This window comes from Bufo bufo, unplaced genomic scaffold (genome assembly GCF_905171765.1).
Source record: "Bufo bufo unplaced genomic scaffold, aBufBuf1.1, whole genome shotgun sequence".
NCBI lineage: Eukaryota > Metazoa > Chordata > Amphibia > Anura > Bufonidae > Bufo > Bufo bufo.
The window spans coordinates 94,932-101,018 of NW_024400110.1; the positions used below are offsets into that span (position 1 = coordinate 94,932).

Consider the following 6,087-nt stretch of genomic DNA (forward strand, 5'->3'; position numbering starts at 1 on the left):
CGCCCCGTTCACGACATAGGGCTCATCTTAGGGAAAGCCAGGGTTTAGGCACGCGATCGCCGCACGGGTGAGGAACCCGTCTAGGGACGTCAGGGCAGTCAGGTGCCAGCCGCAAGGTGAGTTAGGGGTCACCACCTTTCCCTCTCCCTTGGACAGGGCCTTCCCATTTCCCTCCCTTTGCGTGACGCCGGTCATTACACCTTTATGCCATGAACCCACACAAGGTCAGCCTGGAATTTGTGAGGGACATAGAAAAAGTCAGTGCCTTCTTCAACAAGCTATGTGACCAGAAGCTTGCCGACCAGACTATTTTCAACTACCTGAAGAACGTACACAAAATCATGAGATACAATATGAGAGCAACCAATCTCTCTGACAAAATGCCGAAGCTCTAAGTCCTGCGAATCCTTCAGGACCGTTGCAGAAGATATACAGAAGAGATTATCCAAAGGAATTTCGAAAGAAGTTGTCAGTAAAAGGTGAGTTATGATTCCTTTAAATAAATATCTACCTTATTCCTGTTTTCACATGTAGTTCAAATGTAGCTAACAAGTATTAACACCTTACTAACATGAAAATTGTGAACTTTCAGAAACCTCTTGAGACAGTACACCTACTGTTTTATGTGTGTGTGTGTGTGTGTGTGTATATGTATATATATATTTTTTTTGTTTTTTGTTTTGTTTTATATATATATATATATATATACAGTTTAGACCAAAAGTTTGGACACACCTTCTCATTCAAAGAGTTTTCTTTATTTTCATGACTATGAAGGCATCAAAACTATGAATTAACACATGTGGAATTATATACATAACAAACAAGTGTGAAACAACTGAAAATATGTCATATTCTAGGTTCTTCAAAGTAGCCACCTTTTGCTTTGATTACTGCTTTGCACACTCTTGGCATTCTCTTGATGAGCTCCAAGAGGTAGTCCCCTGAAACAGTCTTCCAACAGTCTTGAAGGAGTTCCCAGAGATGCTTAGCACTTGTTGGCCCTTTTGCCTTCACTCTGCGGTCCAGCTCACCCCAAACCATCTCGATTGGGTTCAGGGCTGGTGACTGTGGAGGCCAGGTCATCTGGTGCAGCACCCCATCACTCTCCTTCATGGTCAAATAGCCCTTACTTTCAAAGTTTTCCCAATTTTTCGGCTGACTGACTGACCTTCATTTCTTAAAGTAATGATGGCCTCTCGTTTTTCTTTACTTAGCTGCTTTTTTCTTGTCATAATTCAAATTCTAACAGTCTATTCAGTAGGACTATCAGCTGTGTATCCACCTGACTTCTCCTCAACGCCACTGATGGTCCCAACCCCATTTATAAGGCAAGAAATCCCACTTATTAAACCTGACAGGGCACACCTGTGAAGTGAAGACCATTTCAGGGGACGACCTCTTGAAGCTCATCAAGAGAATGCCAAGAGTGTGCAAAGCAGTAATCAAAGCAAAAGGTGGCTACTTTGAAGAACCTAGAATAGGACATATTGTCAGTTGTTTCACACTTGTTTGTTATGTATATAATTCCACATGTGTTAATTCATAGTTTTGATGCCTTCATAGTCATGAAAATAAAGAAAACTCTTTGAATGAGAAGGTGTGTCCAAACTTTTGGTCTGTACTGTATACACACACACACACACACAATCTTTGTCTTATTTTAGGTACCTGACACTGAAAATTAATATGAAGACGCCATACTGAATGTATGAAGCTCCTGGATGTAGGAAAACCTTTCTTCTTACTTCTTAGATGAAATCAAGGCTGCCCAAGGACGAATCCTAAAAAACACATTCAAAACTTGAAATCATTTATTATCTTGAGGCCCTGCTGGTCCTCAAACATTTACAGAGGCCAGGTGTAGTGGCAAATATGTCTGTAAGTAACGTTCTCCTTAGACAGATAGATCTTTTTGTATCACTTACCAAAATTACGAAAACTACAAAATTTCTCTCTCTTAACCCATAGGTTTCTGAGTGGAAAGACAGGATCCAACACACCTATAAAGATACTGCGAGGTTTATCATTGGTGTTCGAAATCACAAGACCGCTACGTAACAAGTTACTTCGTTTGTGCTAACTGAGGAGGAATAAATGGTAAGATTTCTCTTAACCTCAACATTTGAAGTTTAAAGGGTTTCTGTCACCCCACAAAACTCTTTTTTTTTTTTTTGGATAGTTACATTCCTTATAGCGCGATATAGGAGAATATAATGGTCTTACTTACTTTCATGCGGCCGATTCTTTAGAAAACGAAGTTTTATAATATGTAAATCCGGGCTCTACCAGCAAGTAGGGCGTCTACTTGCTGGTAGCTGCTGCAGAAAACCGCCCCCTCGCCGTGTTGATTGACAGGGCCAGCCGGGATCTCCTCCTCCGGCCGGCCCTGTCAGTATTTCAAAAATCGCGCGCCTCTGTTCATTCTGCGCAGGCGCTCTGAGATGAGGAGGCTCGTCTCCTCAGCACTCCCTCAATGCGCCTGCGCCGATGACCTCACCGAAAGAGAAGACGTCATCGGCGCAGGCGCACTGAGGGAGTGCTGAGGAGACGAGCCTCCTCATCTCAGAGCGCCTGCGCCGAATGAACAGAGGCGCGCGATTTTTGAAATACTGACAGGGCCGGCCGGAGGAGGAGATCACGGCTGGCCCTGTCAATCAACACGGCGAGGGGGCGGTTTTCTGCTGCGGCTATCAGCAAGTAGACGCCCTACTTGCTGGTAGAGCCCTCATTTACATATTATAAAACTTTGTTTTCTAAAGAAACGGCCGCATGAAAGTAAGTAAGACCATTATATTCTCCTATATCGCACTATGAGGAATATAACTATCCAAAAAAAAAAATGAGTTTTGTGGGGTGACAGAAACCCTTTAAATGTGGCTTTTCAGTCTTCTCACGAATTTACTTTCCTACTAGTGGTTTAAAGTTTACTTTACGAAAGTTGCACCAACTCTGATTAAAAGAGACACACCAAAGGACATATGTGGCGAAACCAACCTCGCCACTGGGTTTTGGAGGGCACTGGGTACTAGCCTCTTGCCCCAGGATTATGGGCCCATCTGTTCTTGGAGGTGAGTTGCCCCATCACACCTACGTTCTATATGTTGCCCAAGGTTCATAAACATTTACAAAATCCACCTGGCCGCCCAATTGTGGCAGGGATTGGGGGCCTGTGTGAGCAAGCCTGTATTTATTTGGACTTTTTCTTGCAGTCTTTTGTTTTGGGCCTTAAATCCTACATTCGGGACTCTATGCATCTAATTCAGGTATTAGGAGACATCACCCTACCTCCCGGTACCCTGATGGTTACCTGTGATGTCGAGTCACTGTACTCAAATATTGCTCACAATGATGGACTAGAGGCTGTGAAATTCTTCCTGTCTGGCTCCACTACTGGTGACGCGGCTCATCACACATTCCTGGTGAGTTTACTGGAGTTCGTGCTCACGCACAATTACTTTGTCTTCGATCGGACCTTTTACAGACAAGTTTCTGGCACAGCCATGGGTGCACGGTGTGCACCCTCCTATGCCAACCTGTTTTTGGGTTGGTGGGAGGCCACACTTGTGTACCCATTGGACCAATTCAGAAACCAGGTGATTGGTTGGTACCGATTTATCGACGACATCGTCTTTCTTTGGCAGGGGTCACAACAAAATTGCGAGGAGTTCATTGGCCATCTAAACAAGAACCCATTGAATATATTCCTAACGCATAAGATTTCGGATTCTGAAGTCGAGTTCCTGGATCTCCGGATCAGATTGAGAGACTCCAAAATTGTTACATCCCTGTTTCGAAAAAGCACTGCCACCAATAACTTACTTCATTTTGCCAGCTTCCACCCGACACATCTAAAGAAGGGGATACCTAGGGGCCAGTTCTTACGTCTACGACGCAACTGTTCCGATCTGAATGATTTTAAAGAGGCCGCACAAGATCTGACATCACGTTTGAATGAGAGGGGTTATCCCAAAAAGGTCACAGCCCAGGCATTCGAGAGGGCCAAAGGGGCTAATCGCGAAGATCTATTTATACCTAAGGTAAAATCAAGAGATAATAAAATACGTTTAATCACCAGGTATAATAACCAGTGGTCTGATCTTTACAGAATTCTAAATACACACTGGTTCTTACTTCGCTCGGATGCCAAATTAGCCTCGCATGTGGATGAAACACCCAGGATTGTGGCTCGGAGGGCACCTAATTTTAAAGATACCCTGGTACGTAGCCACTTCCAACGACCTGTTGTTTCCACGGCCAGGGGTGGCGCATTGAAGGGCACATATCCCTGTGGGGATTGTAATATTTGCCAGTTCATGCTCCACTCGGATACTCTCTCCTATGGAGATAACCGCAGTGTAGATTTAAAACACTATGTCAATTGCCGTTCCAGGAATGTTGTCTACGCCCTGCTCTGCCCCTGTAACAAGATCTATGTGGGCCAGACCATGCAGGAGCTCAGGAAAAGAGTACAACAACATACATCGAATATTCGCTTAGCAGCACGAGACAGAAGCAAGGGGGAGAAACCCCTGACATCAGTGGCAACCCATTTCTTGGATTGTCATGAGGGCAGGTATGATGATTTACGGGTGGCAGGACTGGACATTGTTCGGGGCAACATTAGGGGTGTCTTTATCTCCAAAAGGTTGCTTTGTTCTGAATCAAGGTGGATCTTCAACCTTGGTTCACAGTTTCCAGAGGGTTTAAATGAAGAACTAACTTTCACGGGTTTTTACACATAGATCTTGTCTTGATCTAATAAAGATTATGTTTTAATCATCTACCCCTTGGTTATCTTTATGGGTATCAGCACGTTTCACCCTTTTCTCACCCCTTTTACCTCATGTTTTAGGTTCCACAAAGACCCACTGAAACCTGACTATGGGACCCACTGAAGCCATGGACTTCACTTCCTTTTTCATGGAGCATACTCGACACTTGGCACTTTAAGCATTTTTGGGTACCTTTGGTCATCTGACCATGGGAACCTTGGAAATCGTTGACTTCACTTCCTTCCCTATGGAGTATATTTGACACTTAGCACTTTAAGCACTTTAGGCACCTTTGGTCACTTTATTTGTACAGTCGTTGAGCCACCCTTTTTTATTGAAAATGTCCTCCTTGAGCTCTTTGTATTGGTGTCACTGCTTTAATAACTATATTTATATACTATGATATATTTTATGTAACGTTATATACTTGTAATTATATTTCCAGTGACACAATATGTTATCCCTCGTTCTCGTATATATATATTTTTCAATATATGTATTTGTATCTATTGAATATCTTGCTCTTTTCATAATGCGCTTGCGCTACTGGCCCCTTGCTCCCCGGTGCACGGTCTCCCACCTGGTTGGCCCTCTGGGCTTTAAGTCTTTGGATAGATGTAGATGAATGTATCGGTTGTCTGAGACAATTGTTTATATTGATGTTGTCAATGATTATCCAGACTCAGGGGATTTGACGTAGATTCTGTAGGTTATATTTATTATACTAAATTCGCACGTCTGGGTATGTGTAAATAATTCTGTTTGAGCTATTAATTGATCATGAATTGTTATGTGAGTTTTTAATCGATTATGAATTTATGAGTTATTAATTGACTATGAACTGTGATATGTGGGTTTTTCAATACATATATATGCATTCTTTATCACAATCTATGTGGTGTTTTGTTTGGTTACCCTAGTGGCGCTATTTCTGGGTCAGGTGGCCTATATTGTGCCTACTGTATCTTAACAACCCTACCTTGTATATTTGCACTATATTTATTTATTTATTTATTTGTCATATATATTATGCATGTGTTATTTTTGTCATGGTTGTTAATATAGTGTTTTAGGATGATTGTGTATATTGGCCTAACATGGCCCACTGTATACTAAATGAACTTTTCATCACAATGTATCTATATATAAACCTTCTTTAAAATTATGCAAGCATACTCGATTGATTATGATACTATATGTACTATTGCTAAGTACATTTGCCCCACTTAGCCTGCGTTCCAACCAATCCCCCGCCCTGTGCGGTCCACGGGAGGGAACTGCGCGTTCTGTCGCCCGGATGTGACGCTGCGCC

The 6,087-nt window shown here is 42.6% G+C and overlaps 1 long non-coding RNA gene across 1 annotated transcript; it reads left to right on the plus strand.

Moving 5' to 3' along the window:
• The first annotated feature begins 205 nt into the window (after nucleotides 1-205).
• Nucleotides 206-2,972, plus strand: LOC120983696. Its single transcript, XR_005775170.1, has 3 exons — nucleotides 206-479; nucleotides 1,668-2,100; nucleotides 2,917-2,972. It is a non-coding gene; the product is annotated as an uncharacterized LOC120983696 (long non-coding RNA).
• The last annotated feature ends 3,115 nt before the right edge of the window (nucleotides 2,973-6,087 follow it).